Source organism: Hyaena hyaena, unplaced genomic scaffold (assembly GCF_003009895.1).
Source record: "Hyaena hyaena isolate Hyena2069 unplaced genomic scaffold, ASM300989v1 scaffold_15, whole genome shotgun sequence".
NCBI lineage: Eukaryota > Metazoa > Chordata > Mammalia > Carnivora > Hyaenidae > Hyaena > Hyaena hyaena.
The window spans coordinates 4,815,959-4,841,149 of record NW_024080647.1 but is presented as its reverse complement, the minus strand read 5'-3'; the positions used below and the strand labels follow the sequence as shown (position 1 = coordinate 4,841,149).

Sequence of the window (25,191 nt, the reverse complement as noted above, 5' to 3'; positions counted from 1 at the left end):
TCTAAAGTTTCTTTTCAAAGTAATAGCCTGGTTGGAGTATTAAGGTGTTTGAGGAATGCTGTTTAATGCAAACCTGTGATGGGACAGAAATGGTTTTAACAAGTTTTTTGCTCTCATCCAACATGTCCTGAAGTGAGCAGTCTTCAAAAGCTGAATAATCTTCATTGGTGGGTTTTCTTTAAGGGATAACCTGAAATGGTGCTGCCACTTTGTTTTTTCGTTTGACGTGTTATGACCTAAGCTCATACTGGGAGAAGATAGAGCTACCTGCTCAAGCAGAATGAAACTGCCCTATTTATTTTGTGGCTGTTACAAAAGCATCATTTGGATGGGGCAATTAGAAACAAACTAAAAAATAAAGTCCCTTCAGTAAATGTATTGATATGTCCCCAAATCCTGAAACCGAACCTTTTAAACCATCCATACCTCAGGAAGCTATGAGCTTTGGAAAAATAGGTTGATTTGAAATAAGACTTACTCGTCAGTCTGGCCCTACTTAGTGAAGCGCTTTTTTTCTGAGTCTGTTCAGTAAAGCTGTCAGAATCTCAGTTGCTGGCATCCTCAGGAAATTCATGGTCTTAAATGTGTATGTTCTGCTTTTTATAAAGCACCGCCACCACACTAGGGAAGTTGGATTCCCTCCAGCAGTTGTGTGCATGACTTAAAAAAGAGAGCGCACAGGAGAGAGAAAAAAGTGCCCTGTGTTATGAAAAAGATTAATTTCCCCTTTCTTTAATCCTTCATATTCAGCATGTATTTGCATTGAAATGCCTCCACTCATATGCATTGATGTTCACTCAACTGTAAACCCTGCTTGTTGCATAGCTCTAGGCACTGGTTTTGTGGGGGCCTGATCACTCTGGATTCCCAGGGAAAACCTACCCGATTCTTGTTCTGGTAATGCAAACATGCAGTATTCTCTTTCTTTTCCTGTTCAACTTCTGTAGAGAAAGTGGAAAGGACAGCTAATGGTACTTCTTTAGAGGGGAGAAAAAGTCTCATTCTGGTCTCCTGAAGACCCTAGTATTATTAATGAAGCCACACTGTGTTAATAGTTTACCAAGCAGTAATACCTTGAATTCTGCACTGGAACTGTCTGGTTTTCTGAATACCAAAATAAAACTGAAAGGTAGGAGGTGAAGGACCTAGGGAACAACCACCACCAAAAGTTACCTGCCTTTTTATGTGAATGACAGCTCGAGCACAGGGGGGTCTGGATTGATTTTTTTCACCTGGAGAGATTGTGTGTGCATGCCTAAAGAAAAGCATCAGGAGCTGCAAGAGTTCAGGTTATGCAACCATTTTGTGTGCCGTGATAAGAAAGTTTACAAGAACATTACAGGTTTATAAGAACCTACCTCAGCATCCAAAATATGCAGCTGGAGCCACATGAGTAAATGGCAGAGTAACTTGGAAACTTCTTTTCATGGTTATACTGTGAAAGCCTGTCTTTAGTTCACGTGGTGGTTGGTGGTGTAAAGTCTCTTTTTTATTTGTGGGACACTGGGGAGGAAGTGTGGGAGAGACCTGGGGGTAAATGGCCGTCAGTTGCTCAGTGATGAATAGCATAATTTAAAGCCTAGTGGAAATTCTTAGCGTCCTGAGTACAAACTCGCCCAGGAATTGCCTTTCAGTGCTTTACAACACTTTGCGCTGACCCTGTTAACTCTGGGACAGCTTGGCCTGAGGGAAGTTTCACATTTCTGAGCTGGTTTTCTTTTGCAGCCTAAATATATGCGCCCCCTTTTGGATGGTTGGGTTCAGTGGCTCTCAATTTGTATAGTACCTGAAGGGTTTAGTGTATTTTGTTTTTGCTTCTCTAGACAGGGCCCTGTCTCAATTATGTAAGCTCAGAGTAGGATATACATGAAGCAAGATACTTTCTCTGTCAGGATGTAGGACCTGGCTTTGACTTTGCAGTCAGATGTTTGGAATGGAGTAAGGGGTTTTTTGGTGGTGTTTTTTTGTTTGTTTGTTTTTGTTTTTTGCTTGGTATGGCTAATCTAGAGAGAGAGAACTAGGTGTCCCTATTTTCTTTTTAAGCTGGAAGTATACAGAAACCCATTTTTCCTAGGGAGTAGCTGTGAAAATTTAGGCTTTAAAGATTACTTTTATAAAAATTACAAAGTTAGTGTTTTTATAACTTATAACCCTTAATCTCTTTCCATTTTAACTGCTGTCTATACTAAAGCTTATTTATATGGATTTCATTTAGTTTGGTGAAATGCTTTTAATGCTTTTGCTAGAACTCCTAGCCAGGATTGAGACAGTGTTAGGGTTGTTCTCTTGCCCAGCTAGAAAAGGCCAGTAAAAAAAAAGCAAGCATCTATTAAACTAGAGAAATCAACTAACTTCAGTTTATTAGGCCTACGGGGAGGAAAGAAAGGCCTGTGATGATGAATATTTTTTCCTTGAGATTCAAACAGCAAGTACACATCTGCTGTTCTCAGCTTCTGTGAATGTGTTTGGAGGGAGGTGATCCATATCACAGACACCAGCAGCAACAAGGGATCCAGCGTGAGGACGGCTTTTCTACTTCTCTCATGCAGAGAAGAAAGAACATAGCCACAGTTCCATCTAACACAAAGAAACTTGTGTAAATGTCTGTCCATTTATATGTGTGCACATAATGTGGATTAATTCATGGGGTGAAACTTGGTAAACTGATCAGATTTCAGATTTCAGTTGTGACCATGGGGAGCCCAGAAGGAAAACCTAGTAATTTGTTGCATCCGAGTTTGGAGTCGGATAAATAGAGGAACAGGAGGTACGAGGAGGAGATGGGAAGGACTGAGAATCCGTATAGAGTTGTGACATAGGAAGGGAGTAACATGTTGGGATAAGCGGCAAAAAAAAGTCAGTATAGAAGATTTGGCAAGAGGCTAGAGCCACCAATATGGTAGCCACTAGCCACATGTGGTTATTTAAATTAAATGAAATTAAGAATTCACTTCTTCAGTCACATTAACCATATTTCAAGGACCCAAATAGCCACATGTGGCTAGTGGCTTCTAAACTGGAGGGCATAAATATAGAACATTTCTATCACTGCAGAAAGTTCTATTGGATAGTTTGTTTGGAGCACAGAGCATCACACCTTTTTCCATAAAGGGCCAGATAGCAAATATTTTAGGCTTTCCAGGTCATACAGTTTCTGTTACATCAATTCAGCTCTGCTGTTACAGTGCAAATGAATCCACAGATGATACATAAATGATTGTGGCTATGAGCCTATAAAACTTTATTTGTGGACACTGAAATTTGAATTTCATATTCTCACAAAATACTCTTGATTATTATTCACCCATTTAAAAATGTTAAAAAAGGGGCGACTGGGTGGCTTAGTCGGTTAAGCGTCCGACTTTCGCTTAGGTCATGATCTCGCGGTTCGTGGGTTCGAGCCCCGCGTCGGGCTCTGTGCTGACTGCCAGCTCAGAGCCTGGAGCCTGTTTCAGATTCTGTGACTCCCTCTNTCGTGGGTTCGAGCCCCGCGTCGGGCTCTGTGCTGACTGCCAGCTCAGAGCCTGGAGCCTGTTTCAGATTCTGTGACTCCCTCTCTCTCTGACCCTCTCCTGCTCATGCTGTCTCTCTCTCTCTCTCTCCTAGAAATAAATAAAAATAAAATAAAATAAAAATGTTAAAAAAAAAATCACTCTTAGCTCATGGGACATACCAAAACAGGCAATGAGTGTATGAGCCATAATTTGCCAATCCCTGGCCTATAGGAATGGGAAGTCAGTCGCTTGAAAATTTTTGGTGATTCTTCCAAGCTTGAAGAACTTTGTCTAAAAATTGAGGTTCACTGTAGGAGTGTTTACTTTCCTTTGTGCCCTATTTCTGCAGTAAGACTTTCAGTACTATCTTCTCCAAAGATAGAGTCAAGCTCTTCAGTAGATGATGACCCTTAATTAAGTCACATCTAAGTCTAAAACACCAACCCCTACTCTTTCTCTACCTGCTAAGTAGTTTAATCCTTACTTGTAACATTGCCCAGTAAAGACTGGAAATGTCACCTGGGATCAATTCTGTCCTCTACTGTCCTAGAACGAGTTGAATTTGGGTGGACCAAAGAGAAATTATTCTTCCTTGGCTTTGTGGTGTGTGTGTGTGTGTGAAGAGTAAAAGGGTTTTATGACCTGGCTCTATCTTGAGTGGCACTATTGAAGGATACCTTGGGTTAAGGGAAGGAAGGAAAGCTGAAACTGCAGAGCTAAGATGGTCAAGGACACAAGGAGGAGGACATAAGGGGCTAAGAATGGGGAGCCTTGAGAATAAAGAAATTCGTGTTTGCTGTGGAAGGAGGTGGTAATTTTAGGGAAGAGGTCATGAAGAGCTTGTTTCACAAGCAAGAGGTGGATGGGAGGGTTCACATAAACATTGAATGTCTACTATGTAGTAGTGCGCTGGGCAGTAACAGATGAATGACAGATAAGGAAAGATAAAAGTACAGTCGTTAGAAAAAGAATGGTGGGTTGGAGAATGGCAAAATAGGGCTTTTAGATAATAAAAAGCAACAAGATTTGGTGATATACGATGGTGAGATGAAAGGGATATAAGAAGATAAGAAATGGGTACTTTGGAGAGGAAAACAAGTGCTAATCCTAAAAAAAAAAATACCTGGAGGACAAAGGATGAAAAATTAGGGGGTTGATACTTTGCTGAACCAAGGGATAAAATGGATGAAACCATTGTGAGCTGTCCTTGCTCTTCTGTTCTTTGTGGATGTTCACGTTCAGACCCCTTACGGCCTTTTCCTCACCCCATGGTTGAAAGACACCTACGGAACTGGTGTCTTCTGTATTTAAAATATACTTCCCCCAGAGACCTCTCTGCGAGGAAGTCTTGGTACAGCGAGAGTTCTTTCCACGAGGAGAGAGCGTTAGGTTCGAGCTCTCCAATCCAGGTTTCTTCGAGTTTATCTCTGTTTTAACCGGCTCGCCGGGTTTTCCAGCATTCCCAGAGCTACGACTCTATAATCCGGGCTCCGTGTGACCGCGCATTCCGAGACCCAGGATTTGGCTCTTTCATCCAGGTTCCGGGTTTCCCTGGCGCTCTCCCGCTCCAGACTCCACAGCAGCCCGGAATCCGGATCCGAGGGCCCGGCAGTCCAGTGTCCGGGTCTTCGGGGCGGCCCTGGTTGTCCCGGATCGCGGCGGCGGCGGCGGCGGTGGCGGCTGAGGGACCCGCGGCCCCGGACACAGCGGCACCGGCCGGGCGGGGCGGAGCGGCGCGGGGAGGGGGCGGAGAGCCGGAGTCGAGGCGGGGTGGGGTGGGGGGGGAGGGGCCGCGGGAACGGATGGCGGCCTGGGCCCCGTAGCAGCGGCGGCTCTACGGCCCGGGGCCCCGGGCGGGCGGAGGTGGCGGCTCCCGGGACCGGCCGCGCGGTGAGTCCGGAGCTTTGTGTGGAGCCGGGGCTGGGGGAGGAGAGAGGCCGCGGCGCTGAGGGGGGCCGGGGCTGAGGGGGCTGGGGGCAGCGGCGCCTGACGGAGGAAGTGGGGGTTGGGGGGCTGGGGCGGAGCGAGGGGAAGGTGTGTTGGGGGGGATGGGGGGGTCGTTGCGTGGGTGGGGGAGGGGGCGTCGAGGGGCGCGAGGTGAAGTTCAAAGCGTGGCCGGGGTCGGTTCACCCTGAGGGTAGGGGGTGCCCAAGAGGGGATTAGGGTCTGACCAGGTTATGGGGACAGGCCAGAGAGTTTCAGAGGCGAGTCTGGGTATCTCGAGGGGTCGCAGGGCGGCTGGGGCTAGTCAGAGAGTTAGGGGGGTTCAGGGCGAAGGGTTGGAATCTAGACGTGTGCGCGGCCCTGAGGTGGGGGGCGGGGGGAGCAAGGTGGCCCGGAGTGTGCAGTAAGTAGGTTGTGGGTGTGTGCTCCTTACAGTCTTCAGGTCACATTTACTCCTGTCCTTTTCTTCAAGATGGAGGGATCCCTGGGCCTGGCCCTTAACTGCTCTCCATGTACCCCCGGGAGGATTTGTGACCCTGTCCTGTTTGGAAAAACCCACGCTGCCCTCTTTTCCCTTTATGTGTAATTACGGTTGGATCCTCTCTGTGCTTTGCTCAGATTCTCCTTCCTCCCTCTGGGGTTGAGGAGGAGGAGACACATCTGACCAATTAATGTGTGTTTGTGAAACAGGCAGCAGCAAACAGTCATTTCAGCTTCTAGGAATTAGGCTCACACAGGGTGGAGAGATCAGAGCCCTTCAGGGGGAATATTTCTGAACAAATCACAGATGATTAAATTCTCTAAGAAACAGCTTCCTACCTAAATGAGAGTGGGAAAGATGGGGGAGAAAGCCTGTCTGTTTCCAGCCATGTGTCCAGAGCCCCAGGGGTTGAGGAGAGTCCCCAATCCCCCACAGGCCTCTCTTTTCTGTACTAGGCTTTGCTCTGCAGCCTTGAGTTAATTTCACCCCTGCTGCTTTGTCTTGGGGGAGGGAGTGCTGGTTTAGGCTGTTGTGAGGAGATGACTGTTCTGCTGCCACACACAATAGTCTGTGTCATTTTATCGGGAGTGCTACCCCAGGGCTGAGAACTGCTTCTGCAGAGATAAACCGGTCCCTCTCACCCGCCTATTGTGTACACAGTGAAGGTCATAGGTTCAAGTCTTGTCTGAGAGCTTTGGATATGCTCCATCTCCCAGGCTTCTCAGTGCCATTTTCTTCCTTTTCCAGACTGGGGCTTGCCATTGGAGGAGGCCAGACAGAAAGGCTCTTCTTTTTGAGTGAGGAACAATGCAGAGCTCATTGGCACACATTTTTCAGAAGAATAGGGGATGCCAGCCATGTTGTGCCTGCCTCTTTGGCTAGCCTGTACTAAGTTGTGGAGGAATAGTGTCTGGGAGACTCAATCCCGATGTTTGTGTCAGACAAACATCTTTAAGGAAGAAGACTCCAAGCGGAGGTGTCCACTCTTGTTTGAACCATCATATTTAATTCTTCTTATAGAGATGGGACCCTCAGTGATTTTTGTTTGTTTAGCAACATCGCTAAAAACCTTTGCAAGGTTAAGATAGGGAGTCAAGGACCAAGTACCTTTTTAATGGTGACTTCCTGGTCAGTAATACTTGTACAACAGAAAAGCCACATAATTTGCCTATTTGGCCAAGGGCTGTGGAAACAAAACAACTTTCCTTTTAATCTTTAATTTTGATGAAAAGAGGTGACTTGCTCATTATGCAGATGAAATTGGTCAAAGTGGTGAACATAAAAAATCGTCTGAGGTCTTGGGCGTAATTAATGAGAGAAGGATGAGAACAAGCTAGAAGAAACCCCGTCCTTGTAAATATCTCACACAGGTGCCCAGATAGTATTTAGGTATTATTGGTCGGGTAAGAAATTATTTGGGATTAGGAAGGTTTCCTTTTAAGATATGAAAGAAAACTTTTCTTTAAGAAGAGATTAGAAAGCAGATTGATTGTGAGAAGGCAGTTGCACACAGTGCACTGTGTACACAATAGCCAAACATATCCTATAGGTATTGTTGAATAGGAACTTCAGCCTTTGGTTTTGGGAGAGATCTTTCTGAGGTGGTGAGTCTGTGTTGTGTCCCTCATTCCTTTATTTCAGTGAGTTTCTTAAAATGACAACTTTCCACTTAGGTGTTGGGCTTTGTTGGAAGGGAACATGTTCTTGATGACAAAACTCTTAAAGTCTTAACTAGAGGTGTTTTCTGTCTTTAGGCTATTTCCAGCTATCTGTCCTCGACCTCTGAGTGAAGCCTCAGCTAAACTGAGTCCAAAGCATTTTGCTCATGGGTTGTGGGCCTTCATTCTGAGTCCTGTCAGGTGACAGTGAAGGCAGAAGCTTCATATTAAATTTGCTCTGATTAGATTTAGTGGTTTCAGAGTTGGGCCCTTGCCCCACGGAGTCTTTATGAGTCTTCTGACTATGACCATCTTTCAGAGAGCATTTTGGTTTTCCTGGTAGAAAATGTTTCCTTGTGAGAGGTCTAGATAGCTGGGCAGATTAGTGCTTATTTTGTGTGAGGATATAGGAGCATAATTTTGGCTCTTGGTAGTAATTACGTTGCAATTAGCATATAGCAACTAAACGACTGGAACAGGATAATTTGTTGAGGGGGTTAGTGATTGCTCTGTCGAGTAGAAGTGCCACTCCTTATTTGTTTGACTCGAAACACTACTGCCTGAGCTCAGCTATGGAGACTTGAGAAGTACAGGGATGATGTGTGAGCTCCAGAAGTTCTCCCTCTCTCATTACTGCCAGGTAACATAGCGCTTTCCACTGCCACTTTCTTCTGCTACAGTGGTAGCTGAGCAATTGTTATTTCCCTTGTGGAAAACCAGTCATGGGTGGGAATACTGCCAGACAGATGGGGCCACTCTGAGATAAGGCAGCCTTATGTTGTGTGGCAAGTTTTCTTTTCAGCAGCTGAATTCTCACTTCCGATTGATTTTTAAAAATCCCTTTCCTTTATAAAACAAAGGACGACAACAAGAATAAAACCCCACCAAATACAAAATCACGTAGTGCTCTAAATATGCCCTCGTGTTATCTCTCATAAAAGTTGGCTTTGACAGACAAAAATGAAGATCAGGGATGCTGATTGGCAGGTTCTGGGCCCACTAAGTGTCAGTGAAGGACTCTTTTCACTAGGGAACAGGTAATTCACTGAAGCACCTGCCTAGCTGGGCATGTGGAATTGGCAGCAGCTGTGCAGCTGAAGAGGGATTATTGAGCAGGTGGTTAAAGAATCACATGCCACAGTGACAAGAAAATACTGGGTCTTCCATGGTTTAGGTTCAGTTCATATGTGTGAAATTGCTCTTTGTTTCACATTTCTTAATGCCTGATAACAGGTTTGTTAGTGAGATGATAATGGAAAAGAGAAAAGAGATTCTTCTTTCTCTGTGTTTCTTTTTAGATTACTGACTAGCATGCCTTAGACATGGTCCTAGCCGGCCCTATTGTATTTCTGTGATTTCTGGCTTTATGCCCTATGAATGGGAAGGAAATAGTGGTAATTCAGTTTTCTAGTGCTTGTTTATTAGGGGGAAATGGGAAGGAGAAAATTTTTTGCTTTCAGTGTGGTGAAAAAGATTCAGTCCACTGGGAGGATACCCAGCAGGTTTTATGCAAAGGATATAATTGACTTTTTGTGTAGGTCTGCCTGACATGCCTCACTCAAGAAATTTGCATGTGTTTTTATTTTATGAATGTAAATCTCCACACGAAGTTTGCATCTCTTCAGTTGTCCTGTTCCATTTTTGTTTCTCCCAGTACTTTTATAACTCTCTTTTCTGGCATTAAGATTAACATCACTTGTTATAATCAAATCACCCAGGGCCAAATCATGTTAAGGAAATACCTCAGCTACATATTTATCTTTAAAACAAGTATAGCATTTCCTCTGACTTGGAAGAGGACTTTCTATTTTTAGGCTTTTTGCAGATTCCCTGGTTTTTCTTATAGGTTACTATCATCATCTTCCATTAATACGATATTTTTCTTTCACATTTTCATGCCACTCTAGGAGGGAGTGCTAAAGAACCTATAATGTACAAGCAAGTAGTAACTTGGGTGTGTATTTTCTGATTTTTTAGTGCCTTCCAGTCATTTTCTGTGTTAGGTCAACAGGCTGTGTGCCCCTATTGAATCTCCATCTCTCTTTTTTCCTCCCTCTCTCTGATTGAATTCACCGGGTATTAATTAACAGTTGATTGAAGGAAAATAAGTGATATTAACTGTTTTAGAGTTCAGAAATCCCTTTTCCAAGTGGAGTGAAGGCACTGTTTGTCAGATGGAGAAATTTAGATACATAGATCAATTGATTGATTTAGAGGAAAGGGAAGCAACATTATGACTGAGGCAGGGCCAGTGGATCACTGAAAGGGACCTTTGCAGTAATCTGCTTAAACCTAGTTTGTAACCCAGCTTTAAGTGGAGGCCTAACAGTTATTTGTATAGTATTCTCTTCTGGGAAATAATTTAAACTTCTCTGTTTGCCTATATGAAGCCATCACAGTTGTTTGTTTGTTTTAAACTGTTCATAAATCACCGTATACTTTCCTAGCATTTTCAGTAGTTTGCTTCCTCATGCGTTTTCCCCCTCCCCCATCGCTCATCCTAGTTCCCCTGCTCTGAAGACTTCTCCAGCAGCTTGGAAACACTCTAATTACTGTAGCTATTATAGTCACAACCCAGATCTTCCACCTCCTTCCCACTCACCCCTTTCTGTCTTCCTTCCCCCTCCCCTTGCTCTAGCAGCAGGAGTTGAACTGCAGTCTCATGAGCACAGTCAGATCTATGAATGAGCTTTATATCTTGTCAAGGCAGAACTCCAGATCCAACAGGGCTGATTTTTCATGGTCCTCTTGCTGTTTGTTCTTGGATCAGAGTCCCAGAAATAAGAGATGGCAAATACCTATTAGGTCATATCTAGTCCATCACTCAGGAGCAAACCTCCGATCTTTCTCTTGTCTCTGTGAGAAATTTTCCCTTCTTTCTTTTGCAGGTGAGAGCTGTCTGATGCCAGGCAGACTCTGAAACTGCCTCTTTTTATTGTGCTCTCTGGTCATTAGTGTATGGCCAACTTTGCTCTCTCGGATTTTTATTCTTAAACTGTTTTCAGGATTACTTGCTCCCGGCAATATCTCTACCCCCTTCAACTTCAGTCCTTTTTGATTGTTGGCACCACATTTATGGGTTCCTTTAGTACCACCAGTTATCTATACCAGAAGTTCTCATTTTTCAAACCGTTGCCACTAGGATCATGTGGCACTGCCTTAAGGAGGTACATTTGACAGAAGCACAGGACATGCATGCCAGCACGTAGTAATTAATAAAATGGTTCAGAAAATATGTGTAAGGTTGTGCCCTTAAGAAACCCCTGTACTGTATGAACAAATACTGTTGCTTTCTGTTTAAATTGGGGTACTTCCTGTTCTAACCCTTTGTTCTCCTTATGTGGATCAATTTTATTTTTTTGTGGTTTAATTACAGCTGAGTTATTGTCTGATTTAAGAGTGTTATGTTTTCCTTGCTAATATAGCTTTTTAAAGCATAGGGTGTGGTGTCATTCAATCTATTGTTCCTCTGACTAGTTGTGTTACCTTGTGCTAGTCACTCCACTGTTTTCACGTTCCTTGTTTGTAAAATGAGTCCATCAAACAAGATCATCTCTTAAGGTTCCATTTAGCTGTAGAATTTTATGATACTAAGATTGTGATGGAGGAACAGGACACATTGCTTGACATTAAGTGAGCAGTTTATTACTGTGTCAAAAATATATGGGGCGCCTGGGTGGCTTAGTCGGTTAAGCGTCCGACTTTCGCTTAGGTCATGATCTCGTGGTTTGTGGGTTCGAGCCCCGCGTCGGGCTCTGTGCTGACTGCCAGCTCAGAGCCTGGAGCCTGTTTCAGTCTGTGACTCCCTCTCTCTCTGACCCTCCCCTGCTCACGCTGTCTCTCTCTCTCCTAGAAATAAATAAAACATTTAAAATATATATATATAGTTAGTATACAGAAGGGCTAATGAGTACAGCCTTAGTTCCCTGGGCTTGACCCTCACTCCTCTCTGATACGTTTGTAAAACATATGCTGTGCGTTTTTTACTAGGCCATCTTCTTTTAGATGGTCTTATACTTTCATTCTGCAGGTTCACCAGCTTGTCAAATATATTTTTTTCCAGTCCACTCAAGCCATGGATGTAGGAATCAGGGGGCTGTAGAAAAAAGAACTTCAGCTTATGAAAAGGAAATTGCACCTCAAAGAATTTGCCTGGATATCAATAAGAAGTAATTTTGTGCATTAAGTCAGCAGTCTAAGATTTTTACATCTCTTTTATCTGAAATCTTTGAGCCAAATGAGGCTGATTGTGGGGGTAGGTTGGGTACTTTTCCATTTTTGACCAGTTAGTAGATAACTTCCTTTGAATTAACTTCTTGGGATTAAATATGGTTGCCCACCGTGTTTTGTTCGGAAAATAAAAGGATGTGATTTTTAATGCCAAAAATGCTAAATTGATGACATTTGTTGAACTAACAACAAGGAGGCTCCCTGAAATACACTAAGGGACTGAGGTGATTGTTGGAACTTCGGAATTGACAGTAATATTAAGAAATCTTTGCTTTCAAGGAATGTAAAGGAATAAAATTGCATAACCAAGTTAATTCCCCAAGTTAGGATTTTTATCAGCATTTCTTAGTTAATTCATGGATTTGGGACAATTGCAGCTATTGGTTGAGAGCTAAGAAGATGGTGGTTTTTTAGTCTTTTCTTTCTTTGTTAATATAACAACATCACATGCTTAATCTACCTTTGAACATTGGAAGAGGTGTTTTTAAATTTGTACTTAAAACATGCATCAGTCTGTAATAGAAAAATTTGGTGGGTGGAACCATTGTTTTGGACTCACAAAAAGTCTTTTTTTTTTTTTTTTTTTTTTTTACAAATAGTTTCTTGTCAATTTGGTTTCCATATAACACCCAGTGCTCATCCCCACAAGTGCCCTTCTCCATGCCCATCCCTCCTCCCCCTCACATCCATCAGTCCTCAGTTTTTGTCAGCATTCAAGAGTCTCTCATGGTTTGCCTCTCTCCCTTTCCCCCATTTCCGCCCTTGTTCCTCCGTCAAGTTCCTCCTAATCCTCCTATATGTGCAAACATATGATATTTGTCCTTCTCTGCCTGACTTATTTCGCTCAGCATAACACCCTCAAGGTCCATCCATGTTGCTACACATGGCCAGATTTCATTGTTTCTCATTGCCATGTAGTATTCCATGGTATAGATAAACCACATCTTCTTGATCCATTCGTCCGTTGATGGACACTTAGGCTCTTTCCATGTTTTAGCTATTGTGGAGAGTGCTGCTGTGAACATTGGGGTACATGTGCTCCTATGCATCAGCATTTCTGTATCCCTTGGGTAAATTCCTAGCAGTGCTATTGCTGGGTGATAGGGGAGTTCTATTGTTAGTTTCCTGAGGAACCTCCACACTGTTTTCCAGAGGGGCTGCACCAGTTTGCATTCCCACCAACAGTGTAAGAGGGTGCCCGTTTCTCCACATCCTCGCCAGCATCTAGAGTTCTCTGTTTTGCTCATTTTAGCCACTCTGACTGGCGTGGACTCACAAAAAGTCTTGGGAGTACTTTGTTTTGTTACCAGCTATCTTTAGCATATTGCTAATTTTTAGGTAATCTAAAGGTTATTTTCAGAAGTGTTCCACTTGAATATGAGATTTTAGAAAGATTAATATTGGAAATATAAGTGGGTTTTGTAGGTGGGTTTTGTTTTGTTTTTTAAGTGTTCAGGGATGCATAGGCTATCGAATTGGAAAGTGGTGAGAGTATACACCATGCCACCCTTGGAAATGAAACTATACCATCAATGAAATCCAGATCCTGGCAGTTAGGCCACATTGCATGATTGGTACTGCATTGCATATTTGTACCTGTAGTTTCGTAGGCTGTAGTTCCGTCTTTGTAGGGGACGGCAGCGGTGTCTGCTCTATTCTTTGTACAAAGTACAGCTGGTGGGCTTTTGGCATGTTATCAGTAATGTTTGTAGCAACAGTCTTCAGTGGAGTAGACTGGGTTTGTTTGGGATGAACTTTCATTTATGTGAGCAGAAGTGGATGTTTAAGAATGTACCTTCTAGGGCCGCCTGGGTGGCTCAGTTGGCTGGGCAGCCGACTTCGGCTCAGGTCATGATCTCAGGGTCCGTGGGTTCGAGCCCCGTGTCGGGCTCTGTGCTGTCCACTCGGAACCTGGAGCCTGCTTCGGATTCTGTGATTCCCTCTCTCCCTGCCCCTCCCCCACTCAAGCTCTGTCTCTCTCTGTCTCAAAAAGTAAAATAAACATTAAAAAAAAATTATGAAAAAAGAATGTACCTTCTAAATTTCAGTTACAAAATCTGAGGTTTGATGTGAAACAGCATTTATTATTCTGAAACTGATGCTTCTGGAGCAGTCTTAAAGAGTGGTATCGGAAATGGAACCATAGGAAGAGAAATGGAATTGTGCAGCTTATGGAGTATATGAATCTGAAAGGAATACAAGGAAGAAGGAAAGCTTTTTCTATTTGACATCTGCTTTTGAATGTACCTCCAGTTTTCATTTCTGAAACCTGCCTACCCTTTTGTCTCCTAAGCATTACACTTCTTCCAGTTCCCATGGCACAAAACTTTGAACTCCTCTTTAGTTATTTTTCTTCCTTACTATCTCATCTAATCATTCACTAAATTTGGATTATTCTAGGTACCTTGCCATTTATTTAGCTTTGCTTTTTTGTCTGACCAAGTTCAGGCCTTCATCTGTGTGTTATTGCAGTAACCTCATGATTAATGCCTCTTTCTGTATTCTGTACTACAGACTGCTGCAATATTATTACAATTTTTTATAAACTAAGTGTGAAGCCAGACGTGGTCTCTGACCAACAATCAACTGATAAAAGTAAGATTATGAACTAAAGTGCTCTGAACAGAAAGAATTTGGTTCTAGAAGAGTATATAATAAGGAACTCCATTGTAGTTGGGTTTTTTTTAAGTTTTATATATATATATATATATATATTTTAGTAATCTCTCCACCCAATGTGGAGTTCCAGCTTAGAACCCTAAGATTAAGAGTCACATGCTTTACCAACTGCAGCCAGGCATCACCCCAGTGTAGATTTATATAGTTCTTACCATTCCACTTCTTGCTGAAAAACCTTTAATGGCTCCTTATTGCCTTCATAGGCCAGAACTCCACATCCTTAATAATCTCAGTCTTATTTCATCTATTTATTACTCTGTTTACAGCCGTTCTTTCAGCTTACCCTGTGTTTTTCATTCTCAGCACTTTATTTTTTTTCTTTTCTTTTCTGCTGGAATGACCTTCCTTGCTCCAAAGCATTCAACTCCAAATCAGACCCTTCCTTCAACCTGCCCCCAAATTTCATCTCCTTCTGAAGCCTTTCTTAACTTTTTCTTCCCACTTAGTTATCTCCAGAGTTGATTTCGTTTTCCTCTGTATCTCCCTAACTCTTTGCTAGGATTTTTGTTATAGTACTTTATCACACATTGTCTTTAATTATAGTTATTTGTGAATATACTTTTTTCCTCCCTCATTCTGAACTGCATAAGACACCTCTGTCTCCTCTGTTCCTCATGGCTTCTAGCCCAGTGCTTTGAATATAACTTTATGTTTAATTAATGCTTGCTGAATTGAATTGGAATTTGATTTTTGAAAACAGAAATTTCCTGTAATTTTTTTTCAGGCCTCCTTTTATACTAAGGTAACTTTCATTCAATGCATTTTATCCTAAACTGAATAACTTAGGAACAAGGTGGACTAAAATCCTTCAGACTCAAGGACAAGCATTTGTTGCTTTTACTGCCTGCAGCAGTGCTGTGGTTCCATATATCCTAGTTGATGGAAGACTTTGGGGAGGGGGAGGAGTAGTACATGACAGGTGGAGGTGACTTAGGTCAGACATGGGAACCAGACTGGTTCTCTTAGAGGAATAGAGACACTGTTGGCCCCTCTGGGTGTTGTTGACCTCTGGAAGGTCTTTAGTTTTTCTTATTTACTTCTTTCATTCCATAAATATTTATTGGATTCCTAGTATAATGTGAGGTCCTATTCTAGCTGCTAAAGATCTATCAGTGAACAAAATAGACACACAAATCCCAACCTCATGGAGCTTATCTTTTAACTGAAGGGTATAACATATCCATATCAGCATAATAAATATATATTATTAAGAGGCTGATAAATGATATGAGATAAAATAGAGCATAGTAAGGGGGATTAGTGTGGAGCGGGGATAGGTGAGAAAGGTTGGGAGGGCTATAGCTTTAAGTAAGATGGTCTTTGAGGAGTAGGGTGCTGGTGTGTTGCTGGTTGTTAGGCACTTCCCTCAGGTTGTTGATTGCTGTTCTGCCCAGCAGAAAGAGTCTGCAGTTGTTCCAAAGAGTCCAGCTGACATAGAGGGAGAAATAGCTACTCCTTATGTTCTTTTCTCCTGGCTGCTCCTCTGGCTGGCATTCCTGGAAGTTAATCATGGTGAAAATTGCAGTCAGTCATGTCTGGAAGACACCAGGGATAGAACTGGAGGCCCTGTAGCCAGTTCCCTGAGGGGTGGGATTTACCCTTCTGCTGACTGGGTCTTGGATGCCTAGAGTAATGGGTGAGGTAGGCCTCTGAGTCATCTCCTGCCTCAAGGGAAAAAGCCCAATTATCATGACCTTTCTGGTGAGGAGGCCTCAGCAACTTTAGGGTAGTTCTTTAAAAATAAGCTTTCAAGGAGTGTGCACTCTGCTCCCAGCTTAAAAATTGAATTTTCAGGTTGTGGTGTTTCGACTTCCTCTCACCACATTGCTCACTAGGTTGTGAAAGTGTCATACTTAATGCATTAGCCTGAGGATGAAGATGCTCTCTTGTTTGACTTGTGTATTATAAATTTTCTTATAATTTCTTTGCTTGTCCTTTTCTATCCCTTCCATTTTATTATTTTTCCTGTTACCACTTTCCTTCTTTGCTTACACAAAGTTGATAGGAAACAAATCCCTTAGGGCAGACTGCCACTTTGGCAGTAATTGGCTGGAAGCTAAAACTCCCTACCTAATATAAAAGAAATGGCGTGCCTTATTTCTGTCCTTGGGTTACGCAGAATGCAGCACGCAGCTTGTGGACATCAAGCTCTCAGCTGGCTATACTGTATGCTTTTTGAGTTAGCTGAGGTGCATTGTACCTGAACACCATTTTTAGTTAGTTAGACGTCAGCTTGTGCAGTTGCCGTGCTCAAGGAAACCCATTTACTATTCCATAAAAATGTGCTCTCTTTGAAGTATAATTTTAGAATAAAGGTTTTTAATGAACTCAGGGCTATGCTAAGAAAAATGTTATTTTGGGCAGATAGTTCTAGTGTTAGGTGGGCTTCTAAGCACATTTCACATGGCTTTTCTCTGAATTTGCCATATATCAAACTTGAAGTCATAGATTCTCACTACTTGTACTTAAATGGTGTAATAATATTGATATTGTGAATTTTAAGGCTGGCAGTTGTTAATTCAAGTGTATGTTGTTTTTTTTTCTTTAGTAGTTGAAAGGATCTCCACTTAATTGACCAAGTTGTATTGCTTTATCAGTTAAAAATGCCTTACCATAGCTTAGGTTGCTAGTGAAAACTGTTTTGTTTTGTTTTTTTTTTTAACAGCAGTAATGTTTCTGTGGTTTGTATTAGTTGGCCCTTCCAATCCTAGCAGAGCTAGAAATCCTGGCAGTGTGGACTTCAGATGAGTTCCATAGCACTATCTGACAGAGGGAGAAGTGCAGGACAGTGTTTGGCAATATTGTTTCTCTTGAGCCTTTCTAGAAGAAAGAAATTCAGTTTTAACAGGGTCACATTGGGATAGGTGACATAACGGTGAAGTGACATTTTCTTCCAACAACAGATCCATATGTTTTACCTGAATATGTGATCTGAAGCATTAGATTTATTTAAAAGTGTTACTGACATAAACATGATTAGTGCCATTTCTGTCATCTATATAAGATTTTTTTCGTTCTTTCGTGGTAGGCAAAATAATGATACAATAATTTAATTCACGTACTTGATGGAAGGAGACTAATCGTTGAAATATGGTGCTGCTAGGCCTTGCACTTGATAGGAATGATAGGGACAGCAAGGTATTACATTTTTATAAGGATTGAAATCCTTGCTTAAATAAAAATGTCATGTTCTTAATCAAAGTAATATGACTGAGTTGAAACTGTTAAAGGAGATGAAAGAAACTCCAAAATTAAGCCAGATAATAATAATATGGAATTTATTTATTTATAGATTGGTTAAATATCTCATTGGGAGCAAATGTGAAATGTGGTTTTGAGATAGACAAACAACTACTTCAGTTGGCAGTTTTAGAAACTATAAAGCGAAGAAAGAAACTGCATTTTACTTTGAGGAACAAACAAGAATTGATAAAGGTTTCTGTAAGTCAACACTATTTAATAGTAATCATATCTTGGCTCTTTTCCTCCCAGCCAACTGGGAAGCCTCAAGAATTAACTGTACTAGCCCTTGTGTACCAAGCACCACTCCAGTGGTGGACTGTGTGCATTCATTTTACCAGGCCAGGAAATTAAATTGTCTCCTCTAATTCTCAACCAAACAAAAAATAGTAATCATATATTGATTAAGCTCAGCATTTTTCAGGGCAAAGAGAACAAAATCTATCGCATGGGGATTCAATGTTAAGAAATTGAGCTATGATCAAGTATGTACATTAGGAAAAGTAGAAAGAAAGATTTTATTTTTAAAATGTATTTTTTAAAGTCTTCTCTTTTTTTAAATTTATTTTTGAGAGAGATGGAGAGAGAGAGACAGAGTATGAGTGAGGGGAGGGGCAGAGAGAGAGGGAGAGACAGACTCTAAAGCAGGCTCCAGGTTCTGAGCTGTCAGCACAGAGCCAGATACAGGGTTCAAACTCATGAACCATGAGATCATGACCTGAGCCGAAGTTGAAAACTTGACCGACTGAGCCACGCAAGCACCCCTTAAAGCTTTCTCTCGTTTTTTGAATTTTTTAAATGTTTATTTGTTTATTTTGTGAGAGAGAGAGAGAGTGCATTAGCAGGGGAGGGGCAGAGAGAGAAGGAGAGAGAAAATCCCAAGTGGGCTCCATGCTGTCTGAGCAGGGCCGGTTGTGGGGCTGGAACTCCCAAACCATGAAATCATGCATGACCCGAGCCATAATCAAGAGCCAGATACTTGGGGCGCCTGGGTGGCTCAGTCGGTTAAGCGTCTGACTTTGGCTCAGGTCATGATATCAACGATTTGTGGGTTCAAGCCCCGTGTCGGGCTCTGTGCTGACAGCTAGCTTAGAGCCTGGAGCCTGCTTCAGATTCTGTATCTCCCTCTCTCTCTGACTCTCCCCTGCTCACACTATCTCTCTCAGAAATAAATAAAACATTAAGAAAAAAAAAAGTCAGACACTTAACCAACTAAGCCACCCGGGTACCCCAGAAAGAAAGATTTTAGAAATCAGTTAACTCACTGGCAGTTTAAATGCTTAAACATCATCGTATTAGAAGTCCACGTTAAAAGAAAGCTAGGGATCAAAAGGGCCATACAAAACAGATGGTGATTTGGCATAGTCTTTCTTAGAGGCTGTGGAAAGAAGAAATAAACATTTTCAATCAAGACCAAAGAATCCCACAAAGTGATGATGGGTGAGTGTTACTTACAGATTAGGTGAAAGGAAAAAAAAGATGAATTTGATAAGCCTTTTTGCACAGCTAATGGTAAGAGTTTCCTGTTTGTTTTTATTTTTTTAAGAGGACATGTTAAAAATGGAAAAGCAGCTAGAAAATTGGTAAGAGTACTTGATCATGGTGTGAAGGATCCATTCAGGGATGAAAACATTAGAGAATTTCCACTTCTGTTTTTCCCCACCACCCAAGCAGATTAAAGTTTCTAGGTCAAAAGATGATAGATACGTAACTATTTTTTCTGATTAGAACATGAATTCATCTTTTTCAAAGCACAAAAAGTATGGAAAAATATAAAGAAGTTCCAGGAATTATCCCAGAAACATGAACATTTATTATTCCAACACAGTTTTATAGTTCCAGCTGCCTAGGCTTTTCTTGACCATCAGTAAACTTGATTAGAGCAAGTGCACCTATCCAAGATTTTAGAAAGAATTCAAGGATAAACTATGAATCTCTTAGTGAAAACATATTACTTCAATTTATACATGTCATGGTTACTACACTAAGGGACTGGTGTAGATTTTCAAATGTGATTTTGTCCATAAGGAGGGTTTGGAGGTGGAGAGAATAAAAACTATATTGGAAAATTGACAAAATATAAATTAAAGATTGAGTTGACTTGGTACTATTCATATAACTTATTGGGGCCAAGGTAATAGGTTAGTTTACAGTAAGAAGTTGCACATGACAAATCATTAACAGTTGTGTGGGGACAGAGTTATTACCAGTGGACATTGTTTACTTTGAAAAGACTTGTTAAAGTTAGGCCAAGGCTATTTAGGAACTTTAGTCATGGAATGGGAGAAAATGTTTTGTTTTCTATTAGCAAACTGACTTTCTGACAGCGAATACTTTCATAGGTCCATGGTTCCTTCTCTGAAGTTCTAAAACTCAGAAGCTCTAAAAACTGAGCTTTTGTAAGGTAGGCAAAACCCTGACTCCAACTATTAATTAAGAGGCTACTTTCAAGTCTTTTCTTTTTTTTTTTAATTTTTTAATGTTTTATATATTTATGAGAGAGAGAGAGACAATATGAACAGGGGAAGGTCAGAGAGAGAGAGGGAGATACAGAATCTGAAGACAGGCTCCAGGCTCTGGGTGGCTGTCAGCACAGAGCCCGAAGCGGGGTTCAAACCCATGAACCGTGAGATCATGACCTGAGCCGAAGTTGGACGCTTAACCGACTGAGCCACCCAAGTGCCCCTTCCTTCCTTCCGTCCTATCTTGCTATGAAATATCAAGGAGTTTGTGTTAGGGTCAGTCTCAGTTTCAACTGAGAGTATTACACTGTATATGGTAAATTAATTATCTCAGCCTTTTACAGGTGAAACAACTGAGGCTCAAATAAGTGCAGTGACTTGCCTGAGATTGTTACACATCAAAGGGAGACTAAAGAGTAGGATTGAGCTTTTCTGCCTCGTTCCTTGTTTTATTTTGTTTTTTTTCCATTGTACTGTGCTGGTTGCTCATAACATTGCATACAAGAACCATAATGACATATTCAGATTTTCCCATGACATTAAGCCCTTTCGGATAGTTAGATTCCCAAACTGTAGATTATAAACTTCAGGAATATCTTAGGTGTGTGTGGGGGGGTGAAAAATAGAAGATGAGTTTTAATGTACACAAGTGTTATAGTTAAGAAGAGTTAGAAAGTCCGGACCACTTTCTTTTTTTTTTTTTTTTTTTTTTTTAATTNTCTAGGAGAGAGAGAGAGAGACAGCATGAGCAGGGGAGGGTCAGAGAGAGAGGGAGTCACAGACTGAAACAGGCTCCAGGCTCCGAGCCGGCAGTCAGCACAGAGCCCGACGCGGGGCTCGAACCCAGGAACCACGAGATCGTGACCCAAGCGAAAGTCGGACGCTTAACCGACTAAGCCACCCAGGCGCCCCTGGACCACTTTCTTATCCAGAGTAACTTAAATTCTGGCTAGCACTTGTAGCCCCCAAAGAAGACTAGGAATCTTGGTTAGCTATTTCTAGAAAAATTAGATTAGTGTGCTGCCAGGGAAATGGTGGGCATCTTTAGGAAGAAAACCAAAACTTAGTAAAGATAAAAATTAATTTTAAAAAAGATAAAAATTAATTTCCCACATCAAAACCCAGGTTTGTTTATGTTTGTGATATCTGTGTATTCTGCGTATCCCTAAGAAATACATACCAGAGCTGTTGCCAAGGAGGAAAAAGCTTTAATCAAGACATCTCAAAAAAAACTTTGTCTTTTAAAGACAGATATTACCAAATCCTATCAAGTGATGAGAAGAACATACAAACATTTATTTACCAGGTCTTTAGATCCTGTATTAGATAGAACTCTTTCAGCCAGAAATAAATTTAGCTTAATTATTGGTGTTCTTATCAATAATAAATAAATAAAATACCTAAAAGTGGAAATTAAAAATAAGATCAAGAAAGTTTTGTGTTTGATTTTTTGTTTCAATGATTTCTTAATTAAGCTTTTTATTTTGAGGTAATTGTAGAGTCTCCTTCAGTTGTAAGACTAATACAGAGGATTATTGGGGTGCCTGGGTGGCCCAGTTGATTAAGTGTCCGACTTCAGCTCAGGTCATGATCTCAGGGTTCGTGAGTTCGAGCCCCGCTTCAGGCTCTGTGCTGATCGCTCAGAGCCTAGAGCCTGCTTCGGATTCTGGGTCTCCCTCTCTCTCTGCCCCTCCCCCCCTCTCAGAAATAAATATTAAAAAAAAAAAGAATATACAGAGGGATCCCTTGGACCCTTTACTGAGTTTGATTTTTTAATTTTTAAAAATGTTTTTATTTTATTTCTGAAAGAGTTTTATTACCACAGTCAAGATACACAACAGTTTTATCACCACAAAGGTCCCTCACATTGCCCTTTTAAAACCATTATCTACCTCACTTTTGCTGCCCCTCCTCCCATCTGCAACAAGAGTTTTTAAAATAGTCATTCATTCATTCATGTTGAGACCAGAGCTTGTAAGGAGAGAGACAGAGAGTGGGGGAGACAGAACTCATGAACTGTGACATGACCTGGACTGAAATCCCGAGTCAGGCACTTAACCAACTGAGCTACCCAGACGCCCCTACCATAATATTTCTGATAAATGACTGGATTAATACATTTATGATAACCTATTAAGTGAATCCATGGATTTGGGGGGAGTATATCCTTTTTATAAAATTATTTCAGGATGGGTTTTTTTTTTTAATGTTTTATTTCTGAGAAAGTGAGAGAGAGACAGCGTGAGCAGGGAGGGTCAGAGAGAGAGGGAGATACAGAATCTGAAGCAGGCTCCAGGCTCTGAGCTAGCTTGTCAGCACACAGCCCGACATGGGGCTTGAACCCACAAACCGTGAGATCATGACCTGAGCCGAAGTCGGATGCTTAACTGACTGAGCCACCCAGGTGCCCCAGGATGAGTTGTTTTTTTGTTTTTTAGCAAATTAATAGTATACTTTTTTGTTTTTGTCATTTCATGAACTATATATTGAAAGTCAAGTAGTACTATGTCTTTTAATGAAAATCAGTAATTCACTTTTTATACCTTTCCACCACCAAGTCTTACTCCCAATAGGGAACAGCTTTACACTTTTTAGTCTTTTTCTTAGATTTATTCCTATATTTAAATAATATACTTTCCAACTGTTCTCTCCTTATCAAATCCTCTTAGTATAGTTGTGTCACAATTTTTGGTTAAATTATTCATTGTATTGAGTACATATTGTTTTCTATTGAGCCAATTACTATACTGCTATTACAGTTTTTTTGTACAGTTTTTGTCTTTTCCAGGATTTAATGTCATTAATTACCTTATTTATTTTGGTTTGTATCACTGATTTTTTTTCAGATCTGTAAATCTCACAATATAGTGAAACATAGGATAATGCTTAACTAGTTAGCTTCTTCCTTTCTTTTCCTTTTTCTTCTTTCTTACCATTTCCACTTAAATGTCCTAGCCTATGCAGATTGATGACATGATTCCTATTTTTTTTTAATGTTTATTTATTTTGAGGGAGAGAGAGAAAGGGAGTGGGGAAGGGGCAGAGGGAGAGGGAGAGAGAATCCCAAGCAAACTTCATGTGGTCAGTGCTGAGCCTGATGTGGAGCTCGATCCCACCAACCAAGAGCTGATGACCTGAGCTGAAATCAAGAGTCGGATGCTTAACCGACTGAACCACCCAGGCACCCCAATGCCATGATTCCTTTTTGCCATGATTGCATGAAATGCTGCTTTAGAGCCAAGAACATGATCCAGTAATGCAGCTCTCTTGTTCATGGATATTTACTATTTTATTATTTTTTTAAAGTACAATGTGCATGTAATAAAATGCATCAAGTACACTAATATTAAGTGTAGAGCTCAGTTTTTACATATTTGTACAGCCATATAACCACCATCAAGTTCAAGATAGAGATTTCCAGCCCCACAGAATTCCTTCATGCTTCTTTCCAGTCATTAACCACCCCCACAGACATGACCACTTTCCTGACTCCTGTCATCTTTGATTTATAGGTGTTTAAAATATAAAAACTGGGGTGACTCCGTCGGTTGAGCATCCGACTTCAGCTCAGGTCATGATCTCATGGTTCGTGGGTTCGAGCCCTGCATCACGCTCTGTGCTGAATACTTGCTCAGAGCCTGTAGCCTGCTTTGGATTCTGTGTCTTCTCTCTCTGCCCCTCCCCCACTCATGCTGTGTCTTACTCTTTCAAAAATAAATAATTCTGTAAAAAAAATTCTAAAAAAAAAATAAATAAAATGTGAAAACTTAGTGGTTTAAGTCTGATGGAATTTACCATACATTTAAGCATATAAATAAGGACTCTCAGGAGTTGGTTATGGCCAGAACACCTGATCTGTGTACTAGCCCTATTTTGGGAAGCAGCTGTGTTGTGTATGGATGAGACTATTTGAAGGTTAAGACAATACTCAGGAGTACATAGTTATTTTAAGAAATGTGGAGACTTTTGTTTTCTAGCCTTCCCCCTGGACTCTCTTTTTTTTATTTAAATTTTAGTTAGTCAACATACAGTGCAGTATTGGTTCAGGAGTAGAATTCAGTGATTCATGACTTAAATACAACACCCAGTGCTCATCATAAGTGTCTTCCTTAGTACCCATCTAGCCCATCCCCCACCCACTTCCCTCTGTCAACCAAGTTTGTTCTTTATCATTATGTCTCTTGTGGTTTGTTCCCTCTCTTCTCTCCCCCCACCCTGCCCCATATGTTCATGTATTTTGCTTTTTTTTAAAATTTTTTAAAGAATTTTATTTATTTAATTTATTAGATTTATTTATTTTGAGAGAGAGAGAGAGCAAACAGGATAGGGACAGACATACAGGGGAGAAAGAGAGAATCCCAAGCAGGCTGCACACTGTCAGTGCAGAGCCTGATGCTGGCCTCAACCCTATGAACTGTTGAGATCATAACCTGAACAAAAATCAAGAGTTGGACTCAACCGAATGATCCACCCATGTACCCCTAAAATTTTGTTTTGAGAGAGAGCGGGAGAGAGAATCCCAAGCAAGCTGTGTGCTGTCAGCTCAGAGCCCAGTGCCACAAACCATAAGATCATGAGCTGAAATCAAAAGAGTCAGATGCTCAACTGACTGAACAATTCAGGCACCCCATGTATTTTGTTCTTAAACTCCACATATGAGCAAAATCATATGGTATTTGTTTTTCTCTGATTGGCTTATTTTGCTTAGCATAATACATTCTAGCTCCATCTATGTTGTTGCGAAGGGCAAGATTGCATTATTTTTGATGGCTGAGTAATATTCTGTGTGTGTGTGTGTGTGTGTGTGTGTGTGTGTACACACCACATCTTTATCCATTCATCAGTTGATGGACACTTGGGCTCTTTCAATAGTTTGGCTGTTGATAACTCTTAATGAACCTTAATGGGCTCTTAATGAACCTGCATCCTTTATCCTAGAGAGAGGAATCCATAATCTTTACAAGTAAATTTGAAGACTGTCAGATAATTGAGACAGTTTATAA

General features: G+C 41.2%; 1 protein-coding gene across 3 annotated transcripts in view; it reads left to right on the top strand.

The window, feature by feature from the left end:
• Positions 1–5,300: 5,300 nt before the first annotated feature.
• The window catches only part of ZNF609 (zinc finger protein 609), a 211,740-nt gene continuing 191,849 nt past the window's right edge, over positions 5,301–25,191 (top strand). For all 3 annotated transcript variants that reach the window (XM_039218959.1, XM_039218950.1, XM_039218942.1), the window contains exon 1: positions 5,301–5,384. The gene's annotated coding sequence lies outside the window, so the exon portion shown is untranslated. The remainder of the gene's footprint in view (positions 5,385–25,191) is intronic.